This window comes from Triticum dicoccoides, chromosome 6A (assembly GCF_002162155.2).
Source record: "Triticum dicoccoides isolate Atlit2015 ecotype Zavitan chromosome 6A, WEW_v2.0, whole genome shotgun sequence".
Classification (NCBI taxonomy): Eukaryota; Viridiplantae; Streptophyta; class Magnoliopsida; order Poales; family Poaceae; genus Triticum; species Triticum dicoccoides.
In genome coordinates this window covers 110691467-110712225 of record NC_041390.1, presented here as the reverse complement: position 1 = coordinate 110712225, position 20759 = coordinate 110691467, and the positions used below count along the sequence as shown (strand labels likewise).

Below are 20759 nucleotides of genomic sequence, written 5' to 3'. Positions count from 1 at the left end.
TGCGTGCATACATACACAAAAATAATAATAGAAGAATGTATTTTCTAAGAAAGTATGAATTAGCAAAAAAAAAATAGCACAAAAGATTAGCATTGATATTATCCTTGAAGAAGAAACAAAATAAAAAATACCACACAATCAGCACAAAAAGTGCACTTTTTATACTGTGTAGAATAAACATATAAGAATTAAATTTATGTACTCTAATCTATTTGTGCATGTAGTAGTTGCGCGTATATATTTACACACACTCAACATCCAAGAATACATGTAAAGAAAAAACAAAACTCAACTAAAAATAAAAAATAAAAGCAAACACTTGCTGAAAACAAAAGCAAACACAAGGAAAAAGGCATGCACACAAACTAAAATTGGGATGCATTTGCTTCATGCCTGTGCGATGCAAGAGCCACGAACTGGATACATGCATGCATGAGGCTGCATCGTGCACTCAGCAAGGATAGGCAGAAAATTGACTGAAGAAGTATATAACAGAGTCAGTCGACCTCCTACACACGTAATACAAAGCACCTTGAATCAACGGCCACAAATTTGACTTACAAAAATAAAAATTCAGTCACTTGACATGTAGCTAACGCGAACTTTAATTATATAAAATTGTACTGAGTGAACAACATGTAATATGGATCGAAGAGAGAAGTTGTATTCGATTAGGATTTGTGTATGACGGTGGCTGTATATATATGAACCAACCAGCTATTGAGATTGTAAAGCGTGGAATTCATGAAATATATAGAGAGAAAAGAACATCCATGTGGCGTGTCTTTGGCAAAAGTTTTCGTGTTCATCGATTTTGATGTAATAGAACCTGAGTTGAAATTCTAGGACCGCAATAGCTGGTGAACGTTCGCTGGAAGGGATTGACATTTGCAACCGTTTTAGATGGCAAGTTTAGTTGTATGGGATGACAGTTTCTTCATAAATGCATGGCAACTTATGGTGTAGGTCTCGACAACTAGCACGGGACGTAGCACCATTAACGGCTATTATGGCCTGGTTGATGAAGTCTAACCTGTGGGCCAGAGCGTGATTAACGGCTCAGATCATGGTTGTGATCAAATCCTGTAGAGGATCGTTCGTGGTAGCTTCTGGCTTACCAGGGTGGCACACAGGTTGTCTGACAGGCACTATAATCTTTTTTGTGTTGCCTTTTTTATTTTACTAAATTGATCGACAGAGTTATTTGGCAATGCATTCTGCCTATTTCAGTAGCTACCAGGTCATTTGCTGTAGTATCCTCCAAGTAGCTAGACAATATAATCTTTTTTGTGTTACCTTTTTTATTTTACTAAATTGATCGATCAGAGTTATTTGGCAATGCATTCTGCCTATTTCAGTAGCTACCAGGTCATTTGCTGTAGTATCCTCCAAGTAGCTAGACACTATAATCTTTTTTGTGTTACCTTTTTTATTTTACTAAATTGATCGATCGGCATTATTTGGCAATGCATTCTGCCTATTTCAGTAGCTACCAGGTCATTTGCTGTAGTATCCTCCAAGTAGCTAGACAGAATAAAACCATATGATTACAGATTCCAACAGAAGATGTAATTTAGCTCATGCAAACTTATAGCTTAGTGTCGTCAAAAACTCAATTCGTACAGGAAAAAGGAGACCCCAAACACTGAAACCAAATCAACTAGTACTATCTAAAGTAGTATTCGTCGGCCATTTTTCAGAAGCTTCTAAGTACAGATAACTAAGTTTTGGAAAACGAGCAGGATCACTTTTTGCCGCTCTTCTTGAGACCGGCGCCTCCTAGCGGGCCCTTCTGCGCGGCCTTGGCCTTGAGCTCCTTGACGGCCTTCTCGTCCTCCTTCTTCTTCTTCAAGTTCTCCAGATCGGTCTGCACAACAGAGAAAACCCAGGCTCGTCAGGTACGAAGAAGCAAATCGTCGTAATCGGCGACCATCTAGTTAACCTTTGATTTTTGAAAGAAAATAAATAAACAAACAGGGGTGGTGCATACGCTCGTAGATCAGCGCTACATACCTCGTCGTACTCTTTCTTCTGGGCCTTGGGCTTCTTGAGAGGCTTGGGCGGCATTGTTGATACCTTGGCGGCGACGACTGAAAGACGAAGTTGATCCAAAAGCTCTCGACGATGTCGACGACGATGATCTTACGGCGGCAGGCGATGGAACTAGCGGAAAGTGTGTTGGCGTTGCAGGGTTGGGGGCGTAGGACGTGTATATATACTGGTTGCCCTAAGGAGGTGCGAGTCGTGTCGGACACGTACGCGGCACGGCAGGGTACCAAACATGTTTCCTCTCGGTGTCGGAGAGAGAACCAGATAAGTCGTGGGCTGTTCGATTGGTAATTTACACGGGCCATATTTGCTTATCTGTGGGCTCAGCCTTCGGCTAGATGTACTGGGCCAACTTCCCGATTTGCTTGCAGGGCCCATATTTGCTTCTCTTCGGCCTATATAACCTGTCTCTAATTATCCCCCTCAGCTTGTGAGTGAACTACTTCTCCAAAAAAAAACTTGTGAGTGAACTTACAATTCAGAATATGGCGACTTGCGACTCAAAAAAGAAAAGAATATGGCAACTTGGGACCGAGAAGGTGAAACATGTTTTTTATTGGTTTTGATGTTGAGGTGATTTTGTCCATTCCGCTGTGTACGAGACAGTTCTCTAATTTTTTTTCATGGAACTATGAAAAGGGAGTTTTTTTCTATTAGGTCGGCCTATCGCAAGTTGGTCGCAACAGAACAGGCTCGAGGCCTAGCTGGAAGGGAATGTCGATTCTTCCAATTCGGAGAGGGACCAGAAAACATGGACAAGAATGTGGTCGGTTCAGGTAACTTCATGTTTCTTGTGGAGGTTGGCGCAACATTCTCTGCCGACAACAAACCTTCTTCAGCATAAGAACATGTCACAAACAATTGACCATGGTCTTTGTGGAGCTGATGACTCTTGGAGACACCCCCTCCTAGAGTGCAATATGGCTAGGTGTGTGTGGGCACTAGCGGATCCCGATATAGTTGAAGGCTTGAAGCCATGAGCACCACTAGAAAATCATATGTGGGAAGATGGAAAGCTTACCAAATGATCATTTTGTGCTTCTTCTAATAATGCTTTGGTCCATATGGTCAGAAGACAGAAGGCCTTGCATGAACACGAATTCAAAGTCTAGGATCTACTCATGCACTTGTCAGACACTACATATTTGATCTAGTGGCACTGCCTCATGCGCCAAAGCAGAGGGCCCATCGTTGCATAAATTCAAATGGAGTATACATCGGTTCTTCAGCGATCTCCTTCACCGGTATAACACACCCAGCTTCTCTAGAAGACTTGGCATGCCGTGAGGCCCTGGCTTTGACTACTGATTTGATGTTAAGTCAGATTGTCATCGCTTCTGATTTTGCAAAGGTGTAATCGATGATATTAACAACGACACAAGAGTTATCTATGGGAATGTTGTTCGTGACATCGAAGTGACTGCCTCCAATTTTAGGCGTGTTCCTTCATCTTCGAAGGAAGAAAATCAATGTCGAGGCACATAGCTTCACTAAGCATACTCTAGGCTTTTCTGAAGGGTTCCCTTTTATGGCATATCTAGCCTCCGAACCTCAATTGTATCCCTATAAACTTCGTTAATCAATAAAGTGGAGTACGTTAAGCCTTAAAAAACTGCTCGGTCTGCAATAGTTCAAGAGTCCAGTAGACCACCCACCACCACTGAAAGTGCGTTATATCGACTAGAGGGGGGGTGAATAGGCGATTTTTATGAAAGTCTTCAAAACGTGGAAGTTATGAAGACAAACGATAGAAATAAACCTATTACCATGCAACGGAAGGTAGACTACACTAGGCAAACCATAGTGAAGTATTCAATGGAGTGAAAGCACAGTGACTAATAGCAGCAATGTAGTAAGGATCAGGTAGGAAGATATTATGAAGCCAAACGGAACACGCAGTCACTCAGTGAAGACAAAAGATAGTGCAATCATACAATGACTTCACAAGGACCAACAGTAAGTAAAGGGAAGGGAAGGATGAAACCAGTGAATCATTGAAGACAATGATTTGTTGGACCAGTTCTAGTTGCTGTGACAACTGTACGTCTGGTTAGGGCGGCTAGGTATTTAAACTGAGGACACACAGTCCCGAACACCCAGTCCTGAACACGTAGCTCAGGACACCCAGTCCTCACCGTATTCCCCTTGAGCTAAGGTCACACAGACCTCGCCTAATCACTCTGGTAAGTCTTCAAGGTAGACTCCCAAACCTTCACAGACTTCGTTCACCGGCAATCCACAATGTCTCTTGGATGCTCAGAACGCGACGCCTAACCGGCTGGAGGATTCACAGTCCTCAAGTGTAATAAGTCTTCAGATCACACAGACAAGAAGACTTAAGTGATGCCTAACACTCTTAGGCTCTGGGTGGTTAGGGCTTTATCCTCGCAAGGAATTCTCTCTCAAAGGCTTCGAGGTGGGTTGCTCTCAAACGACAAAAGATGTACTCTAACTCTGAGCAGCCAACCGTTTATGGTTGTAGGGGGTGGGCTATTTATAGCCACTAGGCAACCCGACCTGATTTGTCCGAAATGACCCTGGGTCACTAAGGAACTGACACATGTTCCAACGGTCAGATTTCAAACTCACGCGGCAGCTTTACTTGGGCTACAAGCAAAGCTGACCTGTCCGACTCTGGACAAGTTTCGCTCTCATAGTCTTCACTCGAAGACATAGGTTTTGGTTAAGCGTCACTTCAGTCATTCTGACTGGTTCACTTGGACCCCACTTAACAGTACGGTGGTTCCTATGACTCAACAAAGAAGAAACAGAACTACAAAAGATCTAAGTCTTCGAGCTCCATAGGCTTCATGCAATGTCTTCTCTTGTCATAGTCTTCAATGTGAGTATCTTCACATACCACCTTTGACATCAATGTCTTCATACATTTTTAAGGGTCATCTCTGGTAGGAAAACCGAATCAATGAGGGACTTCTACCTGTGTTATCCTGCAATTCTCACAAACACATTAGTCCCTCAACTAGGTTTGTCGTCAATACTCCAAAACCAACTAGGGGTGACACTAGATGCACTTACAATCTCCCCCTTTTTGGTGATTGATGACAAACTAGTTGAAGTTTTCAACGGGGAATATAATATGTGAAATTGTAAAGGATAAGGAATTGTCTTCATAAGTTGCAAGGGCTCCCCCTAAAGATGTGCATATAAGTAATTTGCTTTTGGAATGCAAATGCACATGGCAGGTTGTACTTGTGGAGATCCTCTTCAACTTATGATGACAATTCATTATGCATGTGAAGATATATGAAGATAATGACATGCATAATGGAAAATGGACGTCTGCAAAATGATCTAAGTGCGGAATTTATCGTCGCACATGCGGGATTTATCATCGCATCACAAAGTGGCAAATAATTGGTAGACGACCATTGAGTTTAAGTGTTACAACTCAAAGAACCAAATGTATCAAAACGAGAGTTGTAAACACGAAGCAAAATATAAAGCACCCGCCCATATGGACCCGCTTGAATACTATCAAACTCATTTGCTTCTCCCCCTTTTGTCAGTAAGGACCAAAAAGGTTTGAAGATATAGAGCATCTACTCGTTCCCATGAAGAGTAGGTGAAGCAGCAGGGTCGTCGGTGGTGTTCGGAGGTGCAGAAGCAGTTGGAGCAGTGTCGAAGCGTGCTGAAGGAGGTGGCGGTGAAGTGGCATCGTCTTCATCCTCAATCACTCTGGCATTCACAGTTGCAGCAAAGGAAGAAAACTCAGAGTCTTCAAGAGATGGAGTGCGTCGCAGCACTGCCCTTCGAGGAGGTGTGGAGTCAAACTTGAAGCGTTCAGAGAAGCCATCCTCTTGAAGATCATCTTCAGATCACATCAGTGTCAGCCCTTTCCATGTGCATCGAGAGGTTTCATGGGCAACAAAAGCATTCTTGGTGGAAAGATTGCGAATGCAGTTGACATCCACCAGGAGGCTTTGCATTTGGCGCTTCAGCCAGTCATGACGCCTATCCTGTTTCTGATGAAGAGCCACCAAAAGCTCTCGGTCATTAAGAACACGAGTGCGCTTCTTGGGTCGTTAGGCAGTTGTGCTGTCGGTGGCTTCAGTAAGGGCAGGATGTGGTGCACGTGTAGTGCCAGTCAAAGGATACACACGAGTGACTGCTTCAACTCCTTCAATGTTCTGAGAAAAACTTTGATGCTCTGCATTCTGAAGACTTAGAGGTTCCTTGGCAGGCTCAGGATAGATGGCTTCAATAGACATATCCACATCAGGCAGAAAGATCCGATGATTGCGAGCAGATGGCTAATATGAGATAGCGGAGTGAAGTTTGATCAGCCGCATTACCCATGGGGCATAGAACTTCAAGCCAAAAAGATCAGAGCCTAATGCAGCAAGTTGGCGAATGAAGAAGTCTTGTGCATTGAAGCATTTGCCATGAAGAATATAGAAGACCAAAGTCTTCATTGCACCTTCCAGCTTGGCATGTGGAGAGTGTCCTTTGATGGGCCAGAGAATTCGCTTTATGATGTGATGAATAGTCCTTGGCAGATACTCAAGGTCTTCAACAAAGAACTCTTTGGGATATGAAGCATCTTGGGGCAATGGCTTCATCATACTGAGCATCTGACTCATGTTAGGTTCAGGCTTCTGAAAGATGCTCTCCATAGCTTCACTGTGAAGCTGACAGCCAGATTCGTAGAGATCGCCAGGAGTGGGTAGACCAGTGAGCTCAATGATGTCAAAGGCTTTGGCTTCGTGATGAACATTTCCTGTCATCCACTCCAGGACCCAAGTCTTCGGATCTCTGTTGTACCCGCGGATGTGAAGTGTGGCATAGAATTGGAGCAGCAACTCTTCATTCCAATGCTCTTGATCGGTGACGAACGGCAGCAATCCAACCTCTTTGAAGCAATCCAGAGCTTCTTCCAGACAGGGCAGACCAGCTATTGCTTCAATGTCAAGACGCTTGTGTGGGAAGATGCAACCTTGATTGTATAGAATGGAGGAGTAATAGCTTCACTGCGGATAGCTCCAGAACCGATCAGATGATATTCTTTCCCTTGAGTAGGGGTTCCTGGAGCTATTGAAGAATGTGTTGTCTGCTCTGAAGCCATTGACATTGAAGGATCCAGGTGCTGATGCAGGACCTGGAAACCTGGGCAATCTTGGGATTGGCTTCTGTACCTGAGGCCTATGCTCAACATGGTAGTCGAACTGAGGACCGACAGCAGGCGCAGGAACACAAGCAGTGGGATCAGTGGCTTCGCTGACTTCTGGTGCTTGGGTTGGTGAAGGCTCCACATTAGCTTCAGCCATGACAGCGTCAGTGGCTTCATTGGTGTTGGTGGTGGCAACCTCAAGATTTTCAACCTCCACTTGACGAGCTAGAGGGTCGGTCACAGTCACGTTCTCCTCGAGAATAGCTTCTTGGTGGGACAGGGGAGTAGCAGCTTTTGGGGCTTCTTCTTCATCAGCTGATGCAGCCGGAATGTCTTCAGCAGCTGTAGCTTCAAACTCAGAGACTGGAGGCCTTGGTCCTTTGCGAAGCCTGCGCAACGTTGGCGACGCCTGTGGAGTTGGAGTTGGCTGGGCCTCAAAGTCTTCTTCCTCTTGTGGGCGATCAGCCCATGATGCATCCTAAGCAATTGGCGTCAGAGGACGACCAATGCTGATGAGTTCGCTGTGCATTAGCACAGGCGATGATACCTGTTGGTGCTCGAGCTGAGGAAGGACTGCATCATCTTCAACATGGTCATGGTGACCAATGTCTTCAGCAGCGATGGGATCAGCTGCTGGAAAGTCTTCAGCTTCATGAGCCTCTGTGAAAGCAGGCTCATGGACAGTCAGTTGACGTTCTTGCGGTTCAGCGTCAGGGTGAACCATGGAGATGGGTTCAACAATCAAGGGCTCTGTGGGAGCAGCTCGTTCCTTCTTGGTCTTCCTCTTCTTCTTGGAGGGGGCAGTAGCAGAGGCTTCAGGATGTTTCCTCTTCCTGGCTTCAGCCTCAGCAGTCCTTGTCTTCTTCAGCTCTGAAGCAGTTGACCGGGCCTTTGGCTTCGAGCCAGTCATGCTAGTTGGGAAGACAACGGGATCTGCTTCCTACCTTGGTGCGTTGGGTTCGGTCACAATGGGCTTCTTCTTCTGCTTAGCAGCCATCCTGGGATCAATGCCCGGACGCCCAAGGGCCTTGCGCTTCTCAGCCTCGTTGTAGCCTTGCACACACTTGTCAGCCAGGCTCTTCATGCGCTCCCGAGAACCCTGAGCTTCTGTGCGTTTCTTGAGAAAGGCTTCTTTGAGCTCGTGCAGCATAATCTTGAAGTTTTTCACATCTTGCACGCTGAGCTTGGCCATATGCTTCTTGAACTGAGCCTTTTCATAGTCAATCTTTTGCTTCAGTTCGACGATGCGCTGAGCGAGAGCTAGCTCTGAAGCAATGGCACCATGGAAGACGACACTGAGGCCAATGGGTAGTTGCAGATCTTCGAAGCTGATGTTGGGCGTGTCAAACCACTCATCAATGAAGTTGTGGATGATTGTCACGTCAAAGAGAGGCAGATCATTGAAGATTTCTGCTTCTTCTTTGCTCTTGATGAGTTGCTCAAGAGCGTCATCTGCAAGATCTTCATCATTGGACATATCAATGGCATCGTTGCGCAGAATGGCAGCAGCTGTCAGCTCTTGGCCGGTGTGTGGTAGAGGCATCTTGACCTTCTGGGGCTTGGAGATGCGTGACAAATCTTCAGACTGCACACTGTCTTCAGGAGGTGCAGTGGCCAGTGGCTTCGCCCGTGAGATTTTTGGTGCAGAGGCAGGCTTTGAAGCTTTAGGCTGCTTCAACTTCTTTGGCTTCGGCACTGCAGGCGCTTCATCTGATTCAGCGTCATCTGCAGGCTCATTCACGGCTGTCCCTTGAACCACGATGTGAGTGATGAGACCTTCCAAGTTGTAGAAGGGCCCAAGAAGATTGGGTTCAGCTTCACGAGTTCCATCGGCACGGGGAGCAGAGGGACCAGGGTTGAAGTCTAGTCCTAAAGACTTCTTGTTCTGCTTCGCTGAGTTCTGGGCAAACTGAAAGTTGCGCTTAAACAGATTGTCGTCAGGACACCATGGCAGTGATGATGGGTCAGCATCCACAGGCTGTGGTCCACGGATCATGCAGGGATAGAAGCCTTGTTCAATGGCTTCATCTCTGGTCCTGGGTTGAAGATTTTTGTAGAGGATGTCTCCCCATGGTCGCTTGATGGCATTCTTTTCAGCATATTCCTTTGTCACAAATCTGTACTTGAACCACTGTTCTGCCCAATAGCGTCGAATCCATTGGATTCGTGTCTTGCGCTGATTGTAATCCTCTTCAGGATCTATCTTGTACAGCTCTGAGAGGTCATCGGGCAGATCTCTTGATGTTTCTTCTCGACGCTTTCTGCCACCCTTCCTTGTTGATTTCTCTGAAGCCATGAACTTTAAACTGAAAGGCTTCAATACGTTCAAAGGCTTCAAAGGTTTTCGCTTGCTGCAAAACAGGAACTAGCTTCGGGAGAATTTATATGATGCTATAAGTATTCTGCAAATGAATGCAGACTATGAGAACCAAGGGATTCTCCCACGGACATGTACCTGTGACAGCATTAAGGTGCGAGGGAAGGGGAAGAGGTCATATGCATTCTCAAAAGATTTTGAAGATAAATCAGTTTAGAAGACATTGACCTCATTGTGCGAAGACATTCACTCATAGATAAGGAGTTGGTTCCAGATTTGTACGAATCCATGGATCAGTACAAGTGAGGAATCTAACTACTTTGTGAAATACAAGTGAATATACTAGGCATATTATGAGATGCAGTATGTAAGAGATCCAACTTGTGTGAACAGAAACTGCTTGTGGTAGAAAGTGACGAAGCTATAGGATCAAGGGGGCTGTAAAAAGGAAGTTTTATTTACCACACGAAGAACTGCTAGACGGAGTGGAAGAGGAGGCCGAGCAGTTCGATCGTCCGTGCACTAACTTGGCGACGGAGGACACCTACGGCGACGGCGGAGAAGACGATGTTCGCGGTCGGCGTGAAGACGGCGTCGGAGAGGTTGCGGCAGCGAAGCGCTTCGTCGCTGGCGTCGTCGAGGGCTAGCAGTGGCGCTAGGGTTCGTGCGAGAGTGGAAGAAGAGATAATGACTGCTATGAGGTGTGTATTTATAGGTACAGGGGTGGCACTGCGTTATTACACAGGTGCCCCTGGTGATTCACATCTGAGGAACACGTGGCCATCATGCAGCATATCGGGGGTTGTTCCACGTCCCACGCACGCCTGGATTGTCGGGTGGTCGTTCCCACTTCTCCGGGTTTCAGGTGAAGGAATGAGCATTGAAAACAGACTTAATGTTTGTCTCTGTATCTTCTGCTGACAAGGACGCAGAGAAGACATTCGACAGTTTCAATAGAATGCATATGACTTGGAGAGATAGAGTTTGAGATAGAAAGCATAGAGAGGTTAGGGTCCGATCACATTCACTTAGTTCAAAAGATTCAACAAGAAGACATAGCTATAAGTGAATGTTGTAGAGGACAGAACACTAGTATATATATATATATTCAACATAGTGAAGATAAACATGAAGACATGTTGAGATTTAAGCCAAACCAAATGTGAAGACATAGCAAATGTAACGCCATGAGTGAAACACTTCGAACAGAACCTTTGATGGTGGCGTTACCCACCGTATAGGAAGTATTAGATCCAGACACGGTGCATAATTATCGTGGCGCTCCGAAGTCAAATTCTACATTAATGTATTCACACTTAGAATGTATGTCTTCATTGATTGAAGATATACTTTACTTCGTGTGTTGCACATCTAAGTCATCAATATACATAAGTGTTAGGATGTGTGCCTGATCATAGGACATTTGAGGATTCCAAGATATTTAGCTCACACCATAACTTGCAAAATCTCTTCTCATCCAAGGGCTTGGTGAAGATATCTGCCAATTGCTCTTCAGTGTTGACGTGTATGATATCAATATCTTCCTTCACAATATGATTTCTGAGAAAGTGATGACGAATTTCAATGTGCTTTGTCTTCGAGTGCTGAACTGGGTTATTGGCAATCTTGATGGCGCTTTCGTTGTCGCAGTAGAGTGGCACTTGCTTCAGATGAATGTCATGGTCCTTGAGTGTTTGCTTCATCCACAGAAGCTGAGCGCAGTAAGATCCAGCAGCAATGTATTCAGATTCAGCAGTGGAGAGAGATACACAGTTCTGCTTCTTTGAAGACCAACATAGAAGTGATCATCCCAGAAAGTTACATGTGCCTGATGTAGACTTGCGATCCACCTTGTCACCAGCATAATCAGCATCCGAAAATCCAACCAGATCAAACTCTGAGCCCTTTGGATACCATAATCCTAGAGTTGGGGTGTGATCCAAATATCGAAGAATTCGCTTCACAACTAAGTGATGCGACTCCTTTGGTGCCGCTTGGAATCGAGCACACATGCAAACACTAAGCATAATATCTGTCCTAGATGCACATAGATAAAGTAAAGAACCAATCATGGAGCGGTATATCTTTTGATCAAACTCTTTACCATTGTCGTCGGGACCCAGATGATGTTTGGCTGGCATTGGCACCGTGAAGCCTTTGCAGTGTTGCATACCGAACTTTTTCAGGCACTCTTTGAGATACTTCTCTTGAGATATGAAGATGTCGTTGCGTTGCTGTCGTATTTGAAGACCGAGGAAGAACTTCAGCTCTCCCATCATGGACATCGGATATTGCTCTTGCATCATATATCCAAAATCTTCACTGTACTTTTGATTGGTGCAGCCGAAGATGATGTCATCCACATATATTTGGCACACGGACAGTTCACCATCATATGTCTTCATGAATAGAATGAGGTCGAGGGAACCAGGTATGAAGCCTTTGCTCTTGAGGAAGTATTTGAGTGTGTCATACTAAGCCCGAGGGGCTTGTTTGAGGCCATATAGTGCCTTGTTGAGCTTGTATACCATGTCAGGATGTTTCGGGTCTTCAAAGCAAGGCGGTTGTGCAATATACACTTCTTCTTCAATCTTGCCATTGAGAAAGGCGCTCTTCACATCCATTTGATATAGAAGTATGTTATGATGATTTGCATAGGCCAGCAGTATGCGTATGGCTTCAAGTCGAGCCACAGGAGCAAATGTTTCATCGAAGTCAATGCCTTCCACTTGAGTATATCCTTGAGCAACGAGACGAGCTTTGTTTCTGACAACTTGACCATGCTCGTCTTGCTTGTTGCGGTATATCCATTTGGTGCCTATTATATTGTGCTTCCGAGGATCAGCATGCTTAACCAGTTCCCATACATTATTCACTCAAACTGTTGAAGCTCTTCTTGCATAGCTTGAATCCATTCAGGTTCCATGAAGGCTTCTTCAACTTTCTTGGGTTCTGTTATTGAGACGAATGCGAAGTGCCCATAGAAATTTGCTAGCTGAGTTGCCTTTGAATGAGTGAGTGGACCAGCTGCATTAATGCTATCAATTATTCTCTCAATCTGCACTTCATTGGCAACACGAGGATGTACAGGGGGAAGGTTTTGCTCTTGCAGTTCATTGTCATTGTTAGTGGGATTGTCTTCAGGCTGAGCATTGTCTTCAGGTTGATCAGGTGCGGAGATGATAAGTTCCTCTTCAGGTTGAGCTTTAGAGGGTATGATTTCTCCAGTTCCCATTAGCTTGATTGATTCGCTGGATGGAACTTCATCTAGCACATTTGGCAGGTGCTCTCTTTGTGAACCGTTAGTCTTATCAAACCGCACATCCACTGTTTCAACCACTTTATAATGAAAGAGATTGAAGACTCTGTAGGAGTGCGAATCCTTTCCATATCCAAGCATAAAACCCTCATGTTCTTTTGGTGCAAATTTTGAAGTGTGATGCGGATCCTTGATCCAGCACCTGTCAACAAATACTCTGAAGTAACTGACATTTGGCTTCTTGCCAGTAAGGAGCTCATAAGATGTCTTGTTCAGAAGCTTGTGAAGATAAACACAATTGATTGTGTGGCATGCAGTATCAATGGCTTCAGGCCAGAATTTTCTTGAAGTCTTGTATTCATCAAGCATCGTGCGGGCCATCTCAATGAGTGTTCTGTTCTTGCGTTTAACGACACCATTCTGCTGTGGCGTGTACGGAGTTGAGAATTCATGTGTGATGTCCAAAGTATCAAGATATGTATCAAGGCCAGTGTTCTTGAATTCAGTGCCATTGTCACTTCTGATGTGCTTTATCTTGGCATCATAGTTGTTCATTGCTCGATTGGCGAAGCGTCTGAAGACATCCTGCACTTCAGTCTTGTAGAGGATTATGTGCACCCAAGTATATCTAGAATAATCATCAACAATGACAAAGCCATAGAGACAAGCAGTAGTAGTAAGAGTTGAGTAATGAGTGGGACCGAAAAGATCCATGTGGAGCAGTTAGAAGGGTCGAGTGGTAGTCATGATTGTCTTCGAGGGGTGTTTGGCCCTCATCATCTTTCCTGCTTCATAGGCACCGCATAAGTGATTTTTCTTGAACTTGACGCCCTCGATGCCTATGACATGCTTCTTCTTTGCAAGGGTGTGGAGGTTCCTCATGGCAGCATGCCCTAGCCTCCGATGCCAGAGCCAGCATTCTGAAGCTTTTGCTAGAAGACATACGGCAAGATGTGGTCCTGCTGAGAAATCTACCACGTACAAATCATCTTTCCGATACCCTTCAAACACTAGAGACTTGTCAGATTCCATTAGAACAAGGCAACGATATTTTCCAAACATTACGATCATGTTCAAATCGCAAAGCATTGAGACAGACATTAAGTTGAAGCCAAGGGATTCAACAAGCATGACTTTATCCATGTGTTGATCCTTTGAGATTGCAACTCTACCTAGACCCAATACCTTACTTTTACCAGTGTCAGAAAATGTGATGTGACTCTTGTCGGATGGACGTAAGGTTGAGTCCATAAGAAGGCTTCTTTTGCCAGTCATGTGATTGGTACACCCACTATCAATAATCCATTCTGAAGACGCTGGTGTCGTACCCTACAGTGCAGTTAGGGGGATAGGCTTCACGAAGAGAATTGTGAAGCAAAAACATTTGACAAACCAGTGGGTTATGAAAGCTTAGATCCAGATTAGGACTAATAGGGAGAGTAGCAAGCGATTCAGGAACGAAGTGCATAGTAAGACCATTCAGGCATTTGATCTTGCGCCCTACAAGATGTTTAAGGTCCCCAGCAATAGCGTCAGACGATTTTGGTTTTCTACTGGAGACATTTCCCTGCAAAAGAGAGTTAAGCTTTCTTAGCCACCCACATCTTCAAGGGTGGCTTAGAAGCAATAAGTCTAATTGCAGCATCTGAGAACTTTTGCTTTGGAGCCCTAGCAAACAGTCTTGCAGGTGGACAATAGTATTCATAAGAATAAGCAGAATAGTTCTTGGTCTTATGAACATGGCGGTTAAATGAACCTCGCTCATATTCATAGGCCTGAGTAGGGTTTTCCTGTAAAACATTTGCGTTAGTGCGACTCAGGTGAGTCCTCTGTCTGTATGAAGCCTTTGGACCGTATGAAGCCTGTGGTTTGGGGTTTGTCTTCTTCACGTGTGGTGTCATGATGACATTCACAGAAAGATTCTCCAGACATTTTTTCGGAACCCAGATCTTCTTCATAGGCGGTCCATTCCTGCAGTTAGTACCAATGTACCTGGCAAACACTTCACCATTCTGATTCTTAAACAGTTTATAGTTTGCATCAAAGGATTCATCAATGACAATGGGGTTTGCACAAGTGAAGCCAGATAGAGTGGATGGATCTGCTGAAGATTCCTTTGCAGCAACCCATGTGGTTTTGGGGTACTGCTCAGGTTTCCAGTAAGAGCCATCAGCATTCATTTTCCTTACGAACCCAACACCCTCTTTCCTCGGGTTTCGGTTCAAGATCTGCTTTTTAAGGACATCACATAGTGTCCGATGCCCTTTAAGACTTTTTTACATCCCTGTTTCAAGCAATGTCTTCAACCTAGCATTCTCATCAGCAATAGCAGTGGTATCCTCAGTAGAGGGGTTAGTTTCCACATCAACAGTTGAAGATATTGCAATAGTTGCAGCAGTAGAACATTCAGCAACAGAAGTAGTATTATCACGCTAAATGCATTTAAGACATGGTGGTTCAAATCCTTCCTGAGCGGAACTGATTTGTTTGGCGCAGAGTGACTCATTTTCCTTTTGAAGATCTTCATGAGCCGTTCTCAATTTCTCAAGATCTTGCTTCCTTTGAAGATAATCATAGGAAAGTTTTTCATGAGTTGTTGAGAGCGTTTCATGACGACTTTCAAGTTCCTCATACTTAACGTGAAGATTTTTTATGTCTTCAATTAAGGACTCAGATCGAGTCATTTCAGTGCCTAACAGATCATCGCTTTTGTCTAACAGTTTTTGAATATGTTCCATGGCTTTCTGTCGTTCAGTTGCAATTTTAGCAAGTGTTTTGTAGCTGGATTTTGAACCACAATCAGAGTCACCGTCACTAGATGTTTGATAGTGAGTAGTGCGTGTGTTTACCTTGGCACCGCGTGCCATGAAGCAGTAGGTAGGAGCGGAGTAGTCCTTGTCATTTACATTGGTGTCAGTGATGAAGTCATTGTCTTCAATGTTGAAGATGGACTTGGCAACGTATGCTATAGCCAGACTTGCGACGCCAGAATCGGACTCCTCCTCAGACTCCATCTCCGCCTCCTCAGAAGCGGACTCCTCCTCTGAATCCATTTCCTTGCCAACAAACGCACGTGCCTTGCCAGATGAGCTCTTCTTGTGTGATGAAGACTTTGAGGAAGACTTGGAAGAAGACTTTGAGTATTTCTTCTTCTTCTTCTTGTCGTCAAAGTCATATTCCTTTATATATGACAGTGGGAGCCTCTCTCACTGTCCTGGTTCCTCAAAAAAAAGTCATATTCCTTGCTCTTCTTCTTCTTTCTGTTCTCATTGTCCCACTGCGGACACTCAGAGATGAAGTGGCCAGGTTTCTTGCACTTGTGACATGTTTTCTTCTTGTAGTCATGAGCAAAAGCTTCATCATTCCTTGAGCTTGATCAGGAAGACTTTCTGAAGCCTTTCTTCTTGGTGAATTTTTGGAACTTCTTCACAAGCATAGCAAGTTCTCTTCCAATGTCTTCAGGATCATCAGAACTGCTGTCAGATTCTTCTTTAGATGAGGAGACAGTTTTTGCCTTCAAGGCACGAGTTCGCCCATAGTTTGGATCATAGATATCTCTTTTCTCAGAAAGCTGAAACTCATGTGTGTTGAGCCTCTCAAGTATGTCAGACGGATCGAGTGTCTTGAAATCAGGACGTTCTTGAATCATCAGGGCTAGGGTGTCAAACGAACTGTCAAGTGATCTTAGTAGTGTCTTGATGACTTCATGCTTGGTGATCTCAGTAGCGCCAAGGGCTTGAAACTCATTTGTGATGTCAGTGACTCGATCAAACATGAGCTGGACATTCTCATTATCATTTCTCTTGAAGCGGTTGAAGAGGTTGCGAAGGACACTGATTCTGATCTCTCTGGGTTGAGACGCCTTCGTTGACTTTGGAGAGCCAGTCCCAGACTAGCTTAGATGTTTCCAAAGCACTCACGCGGCCATACTGTCCTTTGGTCAGATGACCACATATGATATTTTTGTCAGTAGAGTCCAATTGAATGAACTTCTTGACATCAGCAGCAGTGACACCTTCTCCAGCCTTGACGACATACCATAGGTCGACGTCAATGGCTTCAAGATGCATGCGCATCTTATTCTTCCAGTAGGGATATTCAGTTCCATCAAAGACGGAGCACGCAGCGGAGACTTTAATTATCCCTGCAGTCGACATAGCTAAAACTCTAGGTGGTTAAACCGAATCACACAGAACAAGGGAGTACCTCGCTCTAATACCAATTGAAAGTGCGTTATATCGACTAGAGGGGGGGTGAATAGGCGATTTTTATGAAAGTCTTCAAAACGTGGAAGTTATGAAGACCAACGATAGAAATAAACCTATTACCATGCAGCGGAAGGTAGACTACACTAGGCAAACCATAGTCAAGTATTCAATGGAGTGAAAGCACAGTGACTAATAGCAGCAATGTAGTAAGGATCAGGTAGGAAGATATTATGAAGCCAAACAGAACACGCAGTCACTCAGTGAAGACAAAAGATAGTGCAATCATACAATGACTTCACAAGGACCAACAGTAAGTAAAGAGAAGGGAAGGATGAAACCAGTGAATCATTGAAGACAATGATTTGTTGGACCAGTTCCAGTTGCTGTGACAACTGTACGTCTGGTTAGGGCGGCTAGGTATTTAAACCTGAGGACACACAGTCCCGGACACCCAGTCCTGAACACGCAGCTCAGGACACCCAGTCCTCACCGTATTCCCCTTGAGCTAAGGTCACACAGACCTCGCCCAATCACTCTGGTAAGTCTTCAAGGTAGACTCCCAAACCTTCACAGACTTCGTTCACCGGCAATCCACAATGTCTCTTGGATGCTCAGAACGCGACGCCTAACCGGCTGGAGGATTCACAGTCCTCAAGTGTAATAAGTCTTCAGATCACACAGACAAGAAGACTTAAGTGATGCCTAACACTCTTAGGCTCTGGGTGGTTAGGGCTTTATCCTCGCAAGGAATTCTCTCTCAAAGGCTTCGAGGTGGGTTGCTCTCAAACGACAAAAGTTGTACTCTAACTCTGAGCAGCCAACCGTTTATGGTTGTAGGGGGTGGGCTATTTATAGCCACTAGGCAACCCGACCTGATTTGTCTGAAATGACCCTGGGTCACTAAGGAACTGACACGTGTTCCAACGGTCAGATTTCAGACTCACGCGGCAGCTTTACTTGGGCTACAAGCAAAGCTGACTTGTCCGACTCTGGACAAGTTTCGCTCTCATAGTCTTCACTCGAAGACATAGGTTTTGGTTAAGCATCACTTCAGTCATTCTGACTGGTTCACTTGGACCCCACTTAACAGTACGGTGATTCCTATGACTCAACAAAGAATAAACAGAACTACAAAAGATCTAAGTCTTCGAGCTCCATAGGCTTCATGCGATGTCTTCTCTTGTCATAGTCTTCAATGTGAGTATCTTCACATACCACCTTTGGCATCAATGTCTTCATACATTTTTAGGGGTCATCTCTGGTAGGAAAACCGAATCAATGAGGGACTTCTACCTGTGTTATCCTGCAATTCTCACAAACACATTAGTCCCTCAACTAGATTTGTCGTCAATACTCCAAAACCAACTAGGGTTGGCACTAGATGCACTTACAACCACCACCACTACCACCACCAAAAAGAAAAGTCAAGTAGATACCTCGTTCAAGGAGGCCATTCAAAGATATACCTACAAAGAACTCAAAAGAGATAGATGTATCAAACTACTATCACTTTCTTCTAAAAAATCCTTTTTTACGAGGGGAAATAGTGAATGTGAATTCCTCTTTTCGAGTCCATGTTTGTAGCATTTTAGCGGAAGCTATCAAATCAAGGAAAAGGTTATCAAAAAGAGAAACTTATCAAAAAGTGCTTCGTCAAAGGTTTTTATTCGTTCTTTCGACAAAAAGATAATGACCGAATCTTCACGTGCATGCACTTTTACATGTGTCCATCGTCTCTGATGCATAGGATAAATATGTGATTTATCCAAGTGTTTTTTGCTCCAGATCTAGAATGTTACGGTTTGGAACCATGCATGTGTATGCGTGGATGTGGTGGTGTGATTGTGGTGTGTGTGAGTGTGTGTGTCCTTGTAATTGACAAATTTGTTATGTGTTGTGAACTTCATATGTACTTAGGTTCTCCGAGCCATTCTTACTTAAATAAAAAGGTCTTACAAGAGCATCATGTCATCCGGTAGGGAGATATGGGCGGTGCTAGAGGGGTGACGTAGGAGGAAGCATGAAAGGGTATAAGAAAGAGGATCATTGACCGGCAAGATGATGATGATAAGGTTGTGTACAACGATGGCCAGAAGGTAATGGGTGTCCCATGAGCTGAGAGAAGGTGCTCTATCGGTGTTAGGCAACATCCTTACTCAATGCACATTGCCGGTTGCAACAACGACATTCCAAGACGAAGGTGACGGCGGCAAGTAGGGGACAACGTGCCACGGAGGACGTGCATCGAGAGAGGGGGTTGGTACGGGTTAGAAGGGGGTGGCATGAGGAAATTTAGAGTCGTCAAGCAAGCATGGAGTAAGAAATATGTCCATAGAAAACTAAGTATTAAATTCGTGCTCCAACCAGTTACTCAAAAATCGATAAAAAGAGACGTGCAAAATATTTCAATACTCCCCCTCCTGTCCAGGCTCCGTTAGGCCTTAGACGTGAGATCGTTGAAGGCCAACTATTTTTCTATTGACTGGGTCTTCAACTTAAGACCTCTTGATTTTGACACTATAATGAATTCATGCTCCAACGAATTACTCCAAAAATCCAAACCGATAAAAAGAGGCGGACAATACATTTTCCAGCACTAAAGAAAATATATTTGGTGTCCCAAAGCAGAACCAGTAAATATATGTATAAAAACCTCTTTTTGTGAAGAACAAAAGGCAGGGAGGAGGAACCAAGAGAGCCGCAGCTAGAGGCGTGCCAAGTTTACATAGACGAGACTAGCCTAGTGTGCAACGACCGTCCGTTGCTGCCATCGCCAGCCCTTTACCTAGCGAATCCCGTCGCTTCGAGCCCCACATGGAAACCCCGTTCCTTTCAGATTCACGCTGAAAACGTATTTATTGTCCAAATAATTCTTGTGCCCCAAGAAGAAGAAGAAAAATCAGCTCTGATGTATCCTAAGAAATTCTTGCGTCGCAAGCAGAGCCTACCTAGGCAGTTAGTTATCTTGGAGTGCCCGCGTATAAATGGGATAGCTTCAAACCGGCCCCAGAAAGGAGAAGTGCACAAAAGGTATATCTACCCGCCGATCGCGCGAGAAGCGCCCGCCGGAGGTAACCGGAAGGCCATGCGATGGTGAGCGCTGCTCTGTTTCTACCCACGAGCATTTTGATCCATTTTTTACTGTGCGAACGTGCTATGTTTCTGTTCGTTGGGTACAGTTTGCTGATTTATTCTTGGGTTTGCGCAGGGTCTCCTGCCGCTGTTTCTCCGGGCGGTGGCGAGGCTGGCGGCGTGCGTCGCGAGCAGGCCGCCGGCGGCGGTTGCGGCGACCGTGCTGTACCACGGCGGGGCGCTGCCGAGGGACCCCCGGCTGGAGCGGCTCGTCTGCGACGGCATGCTCGACGGCGGCGGCGGCGACAGCCGCATCCTGCATCTCGTCGTCGGCGTCATGAGGTCCCTGGGCTAGCTGCGAGACGTGCCTGGCATGCTTTCTTCTTCTGTCAGGAGAATCCACGGAATTCGCCGGCATCAGATTCCTATACGCCAGCAGTAGTTTAGTTCGGTACTGAACTGACCCAGCTAATTTGAAGTTCTATGAAGAGAACGTGCGTGCGTAGATTATTGTTAGGCCAGGAAGTCAGTCGGCGTCGGCGTCGGCGCCGTTTATTGCGCCGGCGGCCACATGCTCGCTCGGCCTTTCCTGCGAGAAACAACCAGAAAATGCTTCGACTCAACGTGGCCAGTCTGACTAATAGTAATGTTGTCATGGGTCAGAAATTCAAGGTTGAAATGTCAAACGCATACAAACTTAAAACTCACATGCACACAGCACCAACG

General features: G+C 45.0%; 1 long non-coding RNA gene and 1 other non-coding gene across 2 annotated transcripts; one reads left to right on the top strand and one right to left on the bottom strand.

Annotated features, from left to right (window-relative positions):
- The first annotated feature begins 925 nt into the window (after positions 1-925).
- Positions 926-1147, top strand: LOC119319688. Its single transcript, XR_005154565.1, has one exon. It is a non-coding gene; the product is annotated as a small nucleolar RNA U3 (small nucleolar RNA).
- A 425-nt stretch (positions 1148-1572) lies between these two features.
- Positions 1573-2168, bottom strand: LOC119315264. The gene is made up of 2 exons (XR_005152660.1): positions 2014-2168; positions 1573-1867 (listed from the first exon to the last, which is right to left on the bottom strand). It is a non-coding gene; the product is annotated as an uncharacterized LOC119315264 (long non-coding RNA).
- Between the last annotated feature and the right edge of the window lie 18591 nt (positions 2169-20759).